We start from the raw sequence: 12,343 nt of genomic DNA on the forward strand, positions 1-12,343 counted from the left end.
ATATCAGTGACTTCTGTGGGGCAGGATTCAGCTCTTATAAAGGAAAAACAGATAGAAGAAAATAATAAAATCCAGTAACAAAGTGATACAGAGTGTCTTGCAAATTATGGCCTATTCTGCATGAACAGACCTCGCTGCTTTGCTTGTTTTAGTGCACTGGGCTTTCTCTTCTATTAATTTTTTTAACTGCAAGTGGTAACAATAATCACATGCTTCCATTTGCTCAGCAGGTAACCCCGCTGGCGTGTGTGCAAGCAGAAAGCAGGGCAGCTCTTAGGCTGCAAAACAAATCACTTTGTCTGGGATTTACCTCCCTTTAGCCCTCTCCAAACAAGGCGTCTAATTAGGTTCTTCCTCTAGTCAACAGAAAGGTAAGGGTATCTCCTGACAGCGATTCCTCACACCCAGACAACATTAATGAAGACATGCAAGAGAGATTTCCTGTAGAGGAAACCTGTGCAGCTCCACTGACCACTGCGGGGGCCTGGCCATGCAGGTTAGGCAGATGACGTTAATGAGGATGTGCCCAGGGCTAAGGATACAGCTAAACTGTCATGGAAACCACCAGACTCATAGTCAGACTCTTCTACCGTACACACCGTCAAGGAAGCACAACTGAAATGTGGATGCAGGCTGAGCTTCAGGAAGGAGGACCGCGAGACGCCATCCCACGGATCGACATTTCCATCCACTTAGTCTCAACTACTCTGATCAAAATCACAACCAACACAACCCACCAGCACATCTCCCGCAGAGCCATGTGGGCATTGGTGCATGGGAGCTTGCACTCTCAGGCTAAGAGCCCATCACCCTGGCCAGTGGGCAGCAACCGGGCTGGAAAGCCCAGGCACCTAGCAATGCTCAAGCCAACCCTTATCTCCAGGGCTGTGTGCTTCAACTCTACCTTCCCAAAATGGGAATAATAAGAGTTCCCTCCCCAGAGATGGCTGGTGAGAAAAAAATTCACAAGACATTATAAAATACTGATGGAATAACATATCAGGTAGAGCAAAAAGTCAGACCTTCATCTGCTAGAGTGTCCCACTTCCCTCACTCAAATTCTTAACACCATCTAGCACCGAGTGGGGCTTACATCTCAATCCCTAAATTGGATCAGGACACTTGGTAGGTAAGAACTTGTCCTGTACCTCTCCCTGCTCTGTGGTTCAACAGATGACTCCAGTCTTCAGGACTACTACCCTCTGATCCTTCCCCAGCATCGGGAAATATGCCAGGAGGAAGGAACAGAAAGAAATCCGGAGGAGATGACTGTCATGTGAAAATCCGGCATGAATGGTGCAACTGGTTGCATGTCAGGGGGCTTGGGAAGGGGTGGTGGGAGCTGGCAGGGTGGGCAGTTGCTCAAAGGAAACCACAGAGGACTGACCAAGCACTTGAAAGATTCCACGCATACCTCCCAGATATGCCGACGCGGTTACAAAACCCCTGCCCGGTACTTGGGGTGGCAGCTTGCACTTGGGGAAAAAAAAAAAAAGGGGAAAAGAAGAAAATAAAAGGAAAAACACAAAACCCCAAACAACCATTCACGGGACACACAGAGGGCTGCGAGTCCTCTGCTTTAACTAGATGCCGCAGGCATCGCTGCCTTGGAATTTGGGCTATGCTTGCGGTCCACGAGGCGACTCGCTGAAGCCTTTGGTCACATTAAGCAACATTACATGATAATGCTGCAGCGCTTTCAGGCTGAGGGAGAAGGAAAACAAAACAGATGACTCTGGATGGAAAGGCATTGCTGTAAACCTGGGAGGGAGAAGAACATTCCTTCTGATACTTTTTTTGGCTGATTGTGTCCTCCCCTCCCGCCTCCCACCTCTCTCTCCCTTTCCCCCCTCCTCCTCTTGGAGAATTGGTGACAACAAGTTTTTTTACTAATATTTCCATATTAAATAGAAAGGAAGAGTGTGAAAGGCCATGTGGAGTGGTGGCAGCTAGACAGTGGAATCTGCAACTGAAGGGTGGAGTTGGAGCACTGGAGAGGTGCCGGTTATTTATAGGGTATGAGAGAACACAAAAAATGTCTGGCCCCTTTAAGGCCCCTTAATCCAAACAACCAATGGAAAGGAAAAAAAAAAGGGAAAAAAAGAAAAAAAAAGCAAAAAAAGGGAAGGGAAAAAAATGAGGAGAAAAGGCATCTCTGCATCAGACTGCAAAGTGTGAAGGAAGACCGGGCGATGGCCTGGCATGGTGCTGCCCCGTCCCTTCAGCCAGACCTGCACCCCATGGCCCCATCACGCTTGGGCAGTGGGACCGGCATCGGGGCGAGGAGCCCTGCGCTCCCCAGGCAGCCCCGAGACGCAGCTGCCTCGAGGGTGGGACGTGGCAGCTGTTTAAACCATGATACAGCAGCGTTGGACGGGAAGCAGAGATGAACGGCGCATTCAAGCGAAATCAAAAGGGAGAAGCTGAGAGTGTTGGGAGTATGGGCTGGAAATTCCCTTTCTTAGGTCGGCGTTCCTGGAGCAACTGGGGATCTTTGCACTCCGATCCGAGAAGAAGAGTCCGTGAGATGCAGCCGTTCACTGTCCTCACTCATTTGGGGATACATAAACTGGAGGGTCATCTTTAAGGCTTTTCACGGCCGGGTTTTTCAGCGCAGATGTGGATGCTCTGGGAAGGCTGCTGGTCGGACCCTTGTCACAGCCGGTTTAAGCAGGGTTATCTGGCTCTAGGCCTGGAAGACCATCGCTTCCAGCCCTTTCCTAGAATTCCTGATAGATTTTAGCCCAGCTGAGAAGTGTCTTTCCTCTACAAGATGTCCTTCCTGAAGAGGAGTGAGAGGGACCGCAGTGCAAAGAGGGGCCACACAAACCACAGCAGTTTTGTGCTCTAAGTAAAACTCCTTTTTCCTTCTTTACAAAAGAAATGCATGAGGTTATGCCTATCTTTTCTAAGCAGACATAAGGGAATTGTGAAGAGGTCCTGGAGGACACTCAGCACTTGGGTGATTTAGTGTACAACAAAGTGGATAAGTCATCAACTTCGATGAATATACACCTGGAACCAGGGAAACTGAAGACAGACAATTCTGTGGATAGAAAGGGGTCAGTAAAGAGGTTCAAGAGCTCGAGTGGATGACAGTGACACTAAATCCTCAGGTCTTTTCACAAGCCCTGCTCTTATTCCCTAGGATACTGTTGAACCCATGAGCCTTCATTAATAGGTTTCATTCTCCTCTGCCAGTATCAAATAACTAATGTCAGATCTCATATGGGAACCACGAACAACATAAAAATAAGATTTATATGGAAAGATGAAGTTCAAAAGAACAGTTACAAAACCCAGAAAGGTTTTGTTTGTACCCATGCACACGCAAATAAAATCAAAGTCAAAACACTGCTGTTCAGGATTGTGATCACCATTGCCTGTGACCTTCTCCCACCATCACTGCGATTTTAAATGCTGGACACTGGCTACAAATTAATTTGCTGAAACTGAGGAAAATGCTTCCCTGATGTGTAAATAAGAAAAGGCTAAACATGCATTAGGTAATCCCAAACTTCATTTGACCACTCTAGTTCACGCAAACCGCATGCTAATACTCCATCTAGCTCTCCTCTCGTCTAAGACAGGAACTCCAGAGCTCTAGACCTGCTCCCTACCTTCTAACCTTGCGAGAAGGACGACAGCATTATAACGTCAAAATCCTTAACTGCCAGTTGGTGACACTGGTTTAGTTTTTCTGGTGACCACAGAAATGCCTAAAGCATCGCAGATCTGGAAAAAATGGAGGCATAGAGAAGTGAAAAGACTCGGCCATGGCGGGGAGAGGCAAGTCCTCAAGAGGTGTAAATCATTACAGCTCTTCTGATGTCAGCACTCCAGGGAGGCTGGACCGGCATCAAGCGGAGCAGCGAGGAAGAGGAGGGCTGAGCCTCTTCCTGCTTGTCACAACGTGATTCCAGGAATCTCGGACCTCGGCTCTCCTCCTGCTCTGGACTTCAGCCACCGGCTCATCCTGCTCACAGAATCTGTCAGCACACCTCAACCCTTGAAAACTGGGGCTTGAGCCAAGGCCCTCAAAAGGGAGCAAAGGAAGGATGGGAGACGGAGTCCAAAAGTGTCTTTCCGCCCTAAAGGTGAGCCCTTTGGAACAGGCTTGAGTCCCATTCGCTCCCCCTGGGGACGACCTGCCAGTGGCTGTTTGATATGTGGAGTGAATGAAAACATTACCCCCATGCGATGATGTTCCAGCACCTTTCAGCACCAACTTGTCTTTTCCTTTATCTTCTTTTGTTTTAAACACAGACTCTCAGGAAAGCAACTTAGCAGACCAAGCTGCAAAGCAGAGACAGAATAGAATTGTCTTTTTTTTTGGCTTCCAATACAAGAATGCAAAGCATTGTCTCTCTGGGAGGAGAATTAAGTATGGGCAAGTGTTTTGGCAAGAGAGCCACAGAGGAGAATGGAAGGCGAGGATGAGGCGGGGGAAGAGGAGGGGAGGGAGCGCTGGGGGTCAGATGGATGGTTTGGTCTTTTATAAATCTTGGATGGGGAAGAGGCACACAGATGGCTTTGTGTTTTAAAATTATTCTAATAAATCAACTCCATAATCATAATCAAAATGCCCTTGTCTCTCTTTTTCCCCCTCTTCCATGGATCACAGCTGAGCAACAAGGCTGGAGCGTGCGTCTGGTAAGGGAATGGCAAGTACTCGAGACAAAACCAGACTGCGCCAAAAGAGCGAGGGGACGCGTGTGAGCGAGCGTGCAAACCTGTGTGCCTCTGCATGCACGTGTGACCACAGCTGGGCGTGGGAGCCACCACAAGCACTCGCTACGTCAGTCTGCGAGTGAACAAATGACACGAGCAGGGGAAGGAACGAGCACAGGGGGCTTTGCAGCATGCAACGGGCAGGCAATGTTCAGGGCAAGGGTGGGCATGTCCCTGCAGGAGCCTGGACCATTTCTAAGCACGAATGTGCCCATATGTGTAGGAAGAAGGTCCAAGTGTGAGAGTGAGCCTGCAGCTCTCTGCAAAGAGAGGAGCTATCCCGATGGCAGGAGAAGGAGTGGGAAAAGGCAGGGTCTTGTCTCTCCCAGGCGGGAGCAGACGTGCTGGGGAGGAATGCTACGTCCCCGTTCCAGTGCTCGGTCTTGGCTGCCAGGAAGGTGCAGCCTCTCCTTCTCCAGCAGGAGCCACTGGGCCTGGACCGCAGGGGGAGCAGAGGCTCTTGCAGTCCGGGTTTTCCATTTGGAGCTCCACGTGGCATGAAATCCCATCGGTTTCCTTGCCAGAGGGAGCCAGGTGGAGAGAACAATAAAAAGCAGAAGGCGCGGGGTGGGGCGGGATGGTCCAGAGCGGATGCAGAGGATGGAATTAATCAGCTGTCCGGGAGGAATATTAGAGCTCTTCGGCTTGTCGTCAACGCCTTCTCCTCCTTCCCAAAGACAGACACAATGAGAGACCAAGGAACATTTCCTATTGTTACAGGGGATTTGTCCACAAGGTCCAGCCCCATGTGGAAGTCATTACCGGCTGGGGGGGGTAGGGATCTCGTACAGAACATGCAGCTAGATGGGATGGGGGAGGGCAATGGGGAAAAAGTTGACAGACCAGAAATGATGTGTCCCTGTCTAATTGATTTAGGCATCTCGAGGGAGACTGTCACCATAGCAGCCCGGCTCCAAGTCCAGGGATTGCTATGGGCTGAGGTACAAAGTGTTTTGCTTAATATCACCCCTTGGACTGAGCCAAAGACCTGAGTGCTCCTGCGAGAAGCCATCAAGGGTAGCTCAGCGCCAACAGGAATGGATCATGAATTTCACTGCTGCTACCGAACGGGGAAGGGAGGGACAGTTACGTCAAGGTTTTCTTTTCCCTGTCTCTGACCCTCCCTAGATAGAAAACTGAAGAGTGGCTGCAGCAACAGCTGTACGAAGCACGAGGTGAAGAGCTGACCACTGCCCACCTGCAAGTCCTCCCGCTCCAGCAGAACTTGGCCTTCAGGATCATCCATGGAAGAACGTAATTATCCATGGGTGAGAGCCCAGGACTGAGTGATCAGAGAGAGTCAACACCTCTGGGCTCCCAGGGGAAGGTAGATCCTTTTAGACACGTTACATCTAAGCTCAGTTGTTTCACGCTAAATCATACTTAAGTCAGCAGCATCTCCAGAAGTGGTGATGTCAACGTCCCCAGGACAGCCGGAGGAAAGGGGCACCTCAGAAATCAATGGGAAATCAACATCCTAACTCATTTGCTGCCATTTCTCAGTCTCCCTGCTCCTAACTTGTTGGGTACTGAATAGGACTGAGTCGAATAGATGTTGCTGTAGGTAAAACACCGTCCAGTGTATGACAAAGCTGCTCTCCCCAGGCCCCCCAAGTTCACTCATGACTTCTCCAGCTGTGGAGGAGCAGATAGAAACAAAGTCAGTCATGCTGACTGGGGTAAAAAAAGAATCATATGAAGCCTGGTTTGGCCATTTGGTCTGACAGAAACCACGTAATGCATTGCAAAGAGAAGTGAGAGTGCTGGGGTCCAGGGGAACAAGCGATAGTCAACCGGCAGCTCGACATTACCTGGTCAGCAGAGCTGTTATGGAAAGTGGGCCCAGAGGACACCTTTTGGGCTGTGTGCTAAATGCCATCTGTCACTGTTGGCATCTTTACTGTAGAAATGTTTCTCCCAGGGATCTCAAGCCACATTGAACGAGCAGCCTTTAGGCTCCCAGGAAGAGGAGGTACCACTTTTACATGCATGACATTGGAGCAGTCACACAGCTCCTTTAAATGCTTGCCTCTTTTGAATCAGGCTCTCAAAAAACATTTAACATATAAATACACAAATGGGGAGTGATACCAGCACTGGAGGTTGTCTAACCATGCCCTAACTGGCTGCCTTCCACCTAGCAGGGTTTCTCTTTCACACAGTTGACTTTTGTCAAGTTTCTACCACTGGTCGGGGTTATGGCTTGGACAGAGCTGATCTGCAGGCTGCACCTGCGTGGGAAGAGGTGTCCATCTCCAGAAGATGCAAAACCCAGTCTTGTACAATTGCCTTCACAAAACTGTAACATCTAGGAAAGGATTTGAGAGAGAAAGTAGGACAGGCACATAGTCAAGGGGACTATGGGGATATAGTCAATGGGACGAGCAGTGACTTCTGGGGTTTTCAGAAGCTCCAAGAACGTCAGCCACAACTACCATGCTTGCAGATGGGCACACGCAACTGTCTCAGACCACATGTCCCCTAACAGCACTGGGGGAGCAGGAGACCACTGCTGTGGGGGCAGACCAGGAGAAACAAGGACTCTCAGCCACCCTCATGTGTTGTAGGACATCTAGGACAACTGCCCCCCAAAAGCCTCTTTTGCACCAGAGATTAAGCAGAGTTCTCCAACCTTCTGCCCTTGCTGCATGGCCCTCCTTCTCCAGCCCAACCCCACCACACTGTATTTCTTGCCTGCATTGAGTTCGGTGCACACAGAAGCCCTCACAAAACCAAGCATGGAGCTACAATGCTGTGCTACTCTTTTTTTTTAAAGTAAAACGAAATAAAATAAAAATACTTGTTACACTTCCATGGAAATTATCACCAGGAAACTCAGGATGCTCAGCTCATTTATCTCCAAGGAATTTCTTCTCAATTGAGCAGGATGTCCCTCCCCACAGGACAGCATTCAGTTGGGTACTTTTACCAGCATGAACACTGCAGCTCTTTCTTGTAAATGGTGTGAATGTTCTCCTCTACTTATGCCCTACAAGAACTCATTTTTACCAACATTTATGCATCATAACACATAGCCCTGATCCTGCAAAATCTCAATAGGGGCACAGCTTTGTGTATGCCTGAGATCTCCCTGGTTTCAATGAGCTATTCAACGGCAGCTTGCTGAAGAGGTTGAAGCTGTACTTATGTTTTATGTATGTGGAAAAATTATTATGTAGCAATAGGGTTCAGACAGGAGTCCCCAGATTCATCAGATGTTTGACTCACTTGGTACATGCAGTCTAAAATGGAAACAGGGGATGGGAAACATAATAAAATGTAATAAAAATGTCTTTAAACATTTCAGGTTATTGAAAAAAAATATCTCTCTTTGTAAGTTCTCTAACTTTTGAAATCATGAACATGTATTCTCACAAAGTTAGACTTAAAAGTAGCTCACATTTAATTTAAAATTGCATTGTTCCAATTATACTTACAACATACACACAACATATACATGTATAAAATACATTATTACACTATAAAATATATATTTACATTATTTAAATTAAATTTAAAATTAAAATCATACTGAAACTAAATGTATTTGTTTGCCATATGTCTTTGGAGGACACGCTATCCCCATTCCGTAATACCAAAGAATATAAAAATAAAAGCTAGGTATTGAACTCATGTAGCTCTTTTCTCTTTAAACTTTTTTTTCTCTTTTTAAACATCAACTGAATTTTTAGGCAATCTTTTTGACATGATGCACACATTCTCCACTGCGGTTCTGAAGACGATATGAATACGGTATGGATTTGTACTGTCCGGCAGGGGAAAGCGCATCACCCCCTCCGCCCAGCCGGGCAAACAGCAGCGATGCCACGAGGGCTCAGCAGGATGAAGCAACTCGTTGGCATCGGCATCATCTCCTACGACAGCGAAGAGGCAACGGCCACCGTGGGGAAGGGCAGACACCAAGTCCCCATTGTCACCAGCCTACAATGTGGCGGCCTCCCAGGGCTCCTCTTCGCACAAATGCTGCTCAAAGCAGCCCATTCGCAGCACGACCTCTCTCCCACCTCCCCTCCCGCACGCTCCCCACACACACCGAGCTTTCCTTCTCCTTGCCTCTCTCTCTCTTTCACTCTCCCACCACAGCTGGTTAAAATTACGCTGGAATTTTGTTTTTCTGTCAAGTGAATTTGGACCTGGTAAATCCCTCCCAGCCATTCCAGTGGCCTCCCAATGAACATCGAGGCTGCATGTAATACACATGATTTAAGAAAGGTGCTGCTGGAGCTATTTCCGAGCACGTTCACGATACAGGGTCCAGGGCAGCCAAGAGGGGCTCCTGCGGCTTGCAGGCACCGGGGGAGGGGCGGTGGGGTTTCCACATGAGGAATGGGTGGGGGAAGGAGGAGAGGTCCGTTCCACATGAGGAATGGGTGGGGGAAGGAGGAGAGGTCCGAAGGCATGTCATGTCAGCTGGAGCAGCTCACCTTGCAAAGACAATGTGAAAAAAAACCAAAACAAAAACATCCCAGGCTTGGAGAAATCCCAGCCCTTTTGTCTTGAGAGACCACAGGAGCAAACATGAAAACCCTCCGGTGAGCCAAGCCAACGGGGAGCTGTGGTACAGAAGGAGAAGGACATGTTCTTGGCTGACCTGGGGAAGCTAAGGCCTTGCAAAAACATGTAATAATAAATTGAGACTACAAACGTGCACCTGCACACATGTGCTTGTGCCCAGCTCAGTGCAGGGGGCTCCTGGTTTGTGCCCAGGGGGGCGACCAGCTCTCAGTGGTGTTTCACCCACCTCTGCCTTGAGTTGGCAGAGCACAGCGCAGGGAAGCTCCATGAGCGTGGGACAGCGGGTGGTGGGACCTGGCCAGGGGACGTGCCCAAGCCTGAGCACCTCCCCTGCTCACCTCTGCAGCTTCGGTGGGGAATGCAAAGGGTCCCAAAATTGGTGCCCCCCGCTGCAGGGAAAGGCTTGGGCCACCCCCAATGAACTATAGGATCTCCCAAGAGACGAGGCTGCAGTTATGAGCAGGACTGGTTAGGAATACTAGGTCAAAACAAGTTGTTCAGCAAAAAAGTCCTCTGGTTAAAAATAACAGGTCTAGAAACTGGCGCACAGGTCAAAGAAATTTTGGGTTGGGGGAAACAAAGTGAGGCAATCCCTTTGATAGTGTTGAAACTGCCCCATTACGACATTTTTGGAATGGAACAATGCAATTTTAGCTTTCAAAGTGACTTTTTTTAAGACAATCACCGATGGTTAAAAATATTAAGTTTTTAAAAGGTCAGGAAGAGAAAAAACTTTTCGCTTTTGCACAAGGCCTCTAAATTAACCCTAAGTGGGTTTTATGAGGGGGCAGGGAAGGGAGGTAGGGGGCTGTAAAGGGGACATTTTATGTAATGGAATATTTCAAGGATTACAGGAGGGAAAGAAGAGGAATTGTTCCCTTTTGTCGTAATTACATACACGCATATTGTGCGTGTATATATACACATGTATATATGCACACACACCTCTTTTCCCTTCAGACCGAATATCCAGGCCCTCTCTGGGTTTAATTAATACCTGTTTGTGCCAGGCATGTAGACCCAATCCCTGTCCTGGACAATTCCCAATCCCAAAAGAGCAAACCAAAGGATGAATTAGGAACTAAGGGGAGAAGCAACAGCTTAAACTCCCCCAATGGCTCAGCGGCAAACCTGCAACCAGAATCCAAGGAGCTCTGGGTATCACTCACTGCATTATGCACTGTGCCAAGTACATGTAGGAAAAGCTATTTATAAGGTGATGACTGAACAGTCGAAGAGCCGTCTACATAGGCTGGGTTGGATGTGAGCATGAAAGAGAGGAGAGAGATTGTATGTGCACGCGTGCGTGCCCATAGGCACGTCTATGCCCACCTCCTGGATGGGGCTAGCAAGCAGCACTGAAATTACTGAGAGGAGGTGTAAAGAAAAGAAATAAAATCAAAGACCAAATCCTGGTATTAGTCCGTATTTCTCCCCCCGCCACCCCAAACACAGCAATAAAAATGGTAAATTAACTTTAAGGCATTTTTTTTTCCTCTTAGTCTAGTGTAAGCTTCAGACGATATGAGAAGTTTTTATATATAATCTAGATTTACGGCTTTTTTGTTTTTCAGTTAAATGCTGGCTTACGAAAGAAAAGGAAGTCATGTTTTGGTCATAAATAGAAAGCACGCAAACAGAAAACCGTTTAGATATTAATTTTGCAAACCTGATGCCTGCATTTTTATATGTATATAAATATATACACCACCCCTCCCCCCAAAGATATAGAACTAAACCCCATGCTTATACATCATGTTTATACACTATATCTATGTGTACTTATAGAGAATCCACTTACTGACTTTTTTTGGTGTTTGAAAACATGCCAGTAAAAAGCCAAAATGTCAGTAAACACAGTGGATGTCGTCACTGTTTTCCCTTTTCAGGTTGGTTTCCCTGGTGTACAAAGGTCAGCTCCAGCTCCAGCATAAATTATTACTGCCTATTTGACTCATAATAACATATCCAAATAATAACCAACACATGCTGGATGCTTTATGGATGAATAATTCCTATCCCAAAGAACTGGCAATTTAAACAGTTTAGATGTAGCAAAACTGGGAGAAAAGTCTCATTGCCCAGGTTGTGTGGCAAGGGGCAGGATAAATCCCGTGCCCAAGGCAGCTCAGAAAGTTTCCTGGACTGAACCGCCGCTGCCAGCACCTCTGCACCTACCCCTTGCTGGACCCAAGGCAGGAGAAGCGCCCAGGGCAGGCTCGTGATGGTCAAACCTCTGCTAAAACCCAGCAAACCTTTGGATGCTTCGACTCAGTGCAGAGCTGTCGTGCTTTGAGACAGCCAAGTGGGTGTAGAGGAGCGGCATAAGTTCAGATGGACGGGACGCTGCCTGCCCTTCGCAGGACAGGATAGGGCTTTCACCCGTCCCTGCTCTGCAGGACCTGCTCCGGTTGAACACGTGGCTGAGACCCCACCAGCCTCCGTGATGCCCTGTATCTCTTCCACACGTGATGAGCACAAACCCGGACCATTCCTACAAGCCCATCCTCAGCCTTTGCTGGCTCTGTCCCTGACATGTAAATAATGACATACCATTTCCACCGCTTTCCAGCCTATTACGCTGCTCTTTGGACCTTGCCTCCCATCAGAACAGCAAACCTGTGGCCCTGCATGACCCTCCTGGCGCAGCCAAAGCAAACCAACGTGCTTTATTTGTTTTTCAAGCCCGGGCCAGGAACGATTCCCGTAAGGCTCAGCCTGGCTTAATGGAGCTGTGTCTGTGCTGTGCCTCTAAGCCTACATTTGGCCACAGGGCCGGAGCTACTTTTTCGCCTGGCTCGGGTAGGATGCAGCGGTGTTTGCTGAAGGTAACTCCAAAGTGAGAAGAAGCAGCAGAAAGCGATGATGGGGCAGGGGGGGAAGGAGAAAAAAAAGGAGACAAGGGAAAACAAGGAGGAAGGGCAGCCGGAGTGTGCTCCCAACCTTCCCAACATATCGTGGCTGTTCAGAGCCAAATTTGGCTGGACAGCAGGTTTCCAGTGAGGAGCGCAGCGAGAGGACAGCCGGGGCTGCAGCCCGGTGTGAGCCGTCGCCGGGACCTCCTCGCCACACCTGT

The 12,343-nt window shown here is 48.4% G+C and overlaps 1 protein-coding gene across 1 annotated transcript in view; it reads right to left on the reverse strand.

The window, feature by feature from the left end:
- ASTN2 (astrotactin 2) overlaps nucleotides 1-12,343 on the reverse strand; it is a 308,249-nt gene that overhangs the window by 52,872 nt on the left and 243,034 nt on the right.

Source organism: Pygoscelis adeliae, unplaced genomic scaffold (genome assembly GCF_000699105.1).
Source record: "Pygoscelis adeliae isolate BGI_AS28 unplaced genomic scaffold, ASM69910v1 Scaffold270, whole genome shotgun sequence".
In the NCBI taxonomy this organism is placed as follows: Eukaryota; Metazoa; Chordata; class Aves; order Sphenisciformes; family Spheniscidae; genus Pygoscelis; species Pygoscelis adeliae.